The sequence below is a fragment of the Carex rostrata genome, chromosome 7, assembly GCF_964058835.1.
Source record: "Carex rostrata chromosome 7, lpCarRost1.2, whole genome shotgun sequence".
Taxonomy (NCBI): domain Eukaryota; kingdom Viridiplantae; phylum Streptophyta; class Magnoliopsida; order Poales; family Cyperaceae; genus Carex; species Carex rostrata.
Window position 1 is genome coordinate 373,840 of NC_135924.1, and position 4,257 is coordinate 378,096.

Consider the following 4,257-nt stretch of genomic DNA (forward strand, 5'->3'; position numbering starts at 1 on the left):
TTCTGTCTAAACAACTGATCCAGATAACTATCTGGATCGGTTTTCTGTTAAAACCCGATCCAAATAGTTATCTGGATCGGTTATTATATAAAGAACCGATCCAGATGATATTATCTAAATTAACTTATAATTTATTTTTTTAAAGTATCTGGATCGGTTCTCTGTTAAAAACTGATCCAGATAGTTATATGGATCGGTTCTCTGTTAAAAACTGATCCAGATAGTTATCTGGATCGGTTATGATATAAAGAACCGATCCAGATATTATTTTTCAATTTTTTTTTCATGTTATAAAAGTAAATTACATATAAAAATAGAAAGCAAAATGTAACCTTGATTTATTTAGAATTGTTGCATGTCATGGTAGTTATTATAGTGGTTGCTATGGCCAATCATACACAGATACATGTCAGTGTTGCTATTAGTGTCAATAGTTATTAATTGTTGACGACTGTTAATTGGTTGATACTAGTTGCACTTAATTACATGTCTGCCAATTCTGGTACGTGTTGAGAAATTAAGAAATATAATTCTGAGGAAAATGAATTTTATTGAATGTTATTTTTTAGAATTAAGATCGGTTATTAAAAAATAATCGATCCTAAAAGTTTTGTTTTTTCATAACCTAATTCTAAAAAAAAAAATATACTTTTAGGATCGGTTATTAATAAATAACCGACCCTAAAAGTTATTTTTTTTTTTTAGAATTAGGATCTGAAAAAAAAACTTTTAGGATCGGTTATTTATTAATAACTGATTCTAAATTTTTTTTTTTTGAGAATTAGGATCGGTTGTTTAGAGAGAACCGATCCTGATACTATTAGGATTGGTTCTAAGCTAATAACCAATCCTAATATATGATAATTAGGATTGGTTCTTAGCTTAGAACCGATCCTGATACTATCAGGATCGATTTTTAGAGAGAACCAATCCTAATACTTATGTAGCGCTAGAGGTACTGATCCAAAATATTTGAGTCTCAACTCATCCCTCTCTCTCTCTCCCTCCCTCTCCTCCGTGTCTCTCTCTTTCTCTATCTCCGTCTCTCCCTCTCCTCCGTGTTTCTCTCTCTGTCTCCGTCTCTCCCTCTCAAAGCCGCTCTCCCTCTCGCCTCACCCTCTCGGCTTTGTAAGCTTTACTATTAATTTTAGGTTTATTAACAAAGTAGATTTGCATGTGAACTAAAAATAAAATTACTTAAATTACCCTGCAAATTCTAGTCCATTAATAAATCAGAAAATGGTTGTTTCCGGATATTCCTCAAATTCTTATCTCCAAGAAAAAAAAGCAGTTTTGTTCGAAATTTGTATTTAATATAAAAAATATAAAATTTTCAAATCTACACATGTTTTGAATAAAATTTCAAATTTGCCAATTCGGTAATTAATTTACCGGAAATAAGCCCTATGTACGATAAATTATTCAACAAATTTAAAATCCTATTTCTGGTAAATAATTTATCAGAAATAGAATCTTTTTATTTTTTTTATTTTAATTAAATAGAAGATGTTATAATTTTATTTTTCTATTAAATATTAAAAATATTTTCATATTTCTTTAATAATATATAAAATACTATATAATTAAATTTATTAGAAAGACCGCGACAAATAACCCATATCAACATTTTTTTCAGGCTAGATTTTTTTGCAGCTGTAAGAAAAATTAAAATATTTCTTTGAGAAAATTTCTAGTGTACCCATGTAAACTTTTAAAATAGCCAATTTTCCCATGAAAACATCTAAATATCCAATATCCCCATAAAAACTTAATATCCTTTCTTTTATCCCCTTTAATATACTAAATTTGTAATTTAGACAAATAGACCCTTTCATTTTAAATGGAGATCTCCCTGTGAATGAGAAAAATTGAATAAAAGAGAAGAAAAAAGAAAAGAGAAATTTCATCTTCTTCATCTCTATGTTTAAAGTCTAAACTCCTCCTTCGTCTACTCAAGTTGTGTATAGTTAATTTGATTACATAGGAAATTAAATGATAAAATAGGACATCAACAGAGATTCGCACCTTTAATGGTGATGTGCAATGATAGACAAGTAACTAAACATATTACACGAATACGCCAATCACATCCGCTAACACAAAATGGAAATATATCATTACATAATTCCATCCAACAAGAAAATAAACCAAAGATTGATAACATTTTGTGAATCGAAATAACATAATAAAAGCAAAATAAAATATTGTTCTTCAATCATCACTCAACATGCAGACACAGCAAGCCATGCAAAGTGCTTATTCATGATTGAAATCTGAATTCATGAAAAAGAAACCCCAAAAAGAAAAAAGAAAAATCAAACTTAAAACATAAAACATAACAGTATAAATCTTAGTTAGGTGCTTCCAAAATCAAAAGCTTTGACCTTGTAAATAAGGGGTTGTCTACAGTGCAGTATATGGATTTTGGCTGTAGTACAGCAAAAAAAATAACCCTTCATTTTATAATCGAACAAGTGTGATTATTAGAAATTTTAACAGTATTTCTTCGTTATATTTAACAGAAATGCTAGTCGGAAGGCCAAATTGGTCATTTTATAATGAACCGCGTATTTCATACTCTCAGACATATCCTCTCCACCTCTCCCTCTTCGCCGTTTTTAAACGGACGTGCCCACCCCCTCCTCCTGTCTGTATGGGCAGCCGAGCAAACGCTGCCCCTCTCCGCCATTTTTTTCGCTCTCTCTCTCTACCGAGCACTATGTCCAAAATCCACTCTCTCTCTTAGCCCAAGCACTGAGCACAAACCTACCCCGCTGTCTCACTCTCTGAGCCCAAGCACCACTAACGCCACTGATGACTCAGATATCGCATTCCGATTCTAAAACCCTAGGAGAAGGATCTGATGGGTCAAGCGGTCCTTGATTTGCTCAACGATGAGCTCACGAGATTGCTCAAGTTGAAATTAAGGGATTTCTAGAAAGGAGGTATTGCTTGTGTTTATTAATTGGTAAATGTTTTCTTTTGTACCTCAAATGTAAGGAGGCTGAAGTAATTGGGTAATCTGATGAAACGTAATGGCACATAGGTACTTGTGGATTATAAATGGGATGATCAAGGGTTCATTAGTCTGATTAGTGCTTAGTGGGTAATTTTGCTTTGATAATTTTTGAAGCAATGAACCAGAAGAAATAAATGACCATGCAAAGTTAGATATTTCAATTTCTAATTTTTTTTATATAAGCTTATGACTTAAACATTGAGAATAAATAAGATCTTATGAAGTATTATTCTCCTGCCCACATTGATTATTTTCTTCTTTTTCAATCCAATGGCAAGGAATTCATCATTGCATGCATTTCTGGACAGTTACCTATATACAATCTCAATACAGGTGGTATGATCTGCCACATAGGGGCCCGAAGCAGACAGTTGCTGGTGTAGTACTTGGAGAAATAAATATATACCAGTAGGTACCTCAATTGGTTTTGTTTGGGTTCCTTGCTGGCACAAGATTGGCCTTGGTTTGTTTGACATGGGAGCATACTGTTTACCCCATTTATCAAACCTGGTGACCATGGATCAAATCATCAAATCAAAAGGGAGATGTCAGCTGTTATCAGAATACTGCTTTTGCATTGTGACCTTGTATCTTTGTATAACTCTTTTCTCACATGCTCTCATTTAGAACAGTAATTTTAAGTAGTGATCATAAGACAATGGCTGACTGGTTCTGATGACAAGTAGAAGGGTTATGACATTGCAAAAATAAAGAAAAATGATGTAATAGTAGAGAGGAGTGATGGCTGGTATGGTGTTATGATCCTACTGGTACGCAACTAGGATTACTGGTACGAGTTTGGCAGTATGTTGTTTGCTATTTTATTTCTTTTTCTCATTGAGACTAGTTGTATGTGATTTAATTTGAAGCCTTTTATATTTTGTTGTTTTTTTCTACATTTCATATGTTGTAATGGATGTTTCTATGTATTTAATATATTATTTGTCTATCATTTTTACTCCCACATGTATTACAAATTGCTTATTAATTGCACAAATAGAGATTCTCTTAGTAACAGTATCTCAAGACTTTCTTTCTTTTTAGAAAAATAAAAAATAAAAATCAATCAACTTAAGAAAAAAAGAATAGAGTCATACTTATGTCATTATTTTACAAATGAACATTTTGAAAAAGACCAAACAAAAAGTAATGTTATATAAATTTCTTCGAATGGTAAGAACTTGAGAAAAAAAATGATACATGCAATGTTATTACTATATAAAAGATTTATTTAAAAG

At 31.7% G+C, this 4,257-nt stretch overlaps 1 long non-coding RNA gene across 1 annotated transcript; it reads left to right on the forward strand.

The window, feature by feature from the left end:
- The first annotated feature begins 2,701 nt into the window (after positions 1-2,701).
- LOC144557285 (uncharacterized) lies at positions 2,702-3,981 on the forward strand. Its single transcript, XR_013512595.1, has 2 exons — positions 2,702-2,945; positions 3,298-3,981. It is a non-coding gene; the product is annotated as an uncharacterized LOC144557285 (long non-coding RNA).
- The last annotated feature ends 276 nt before the right edge of the window (positions 3,982-4,257 follow it).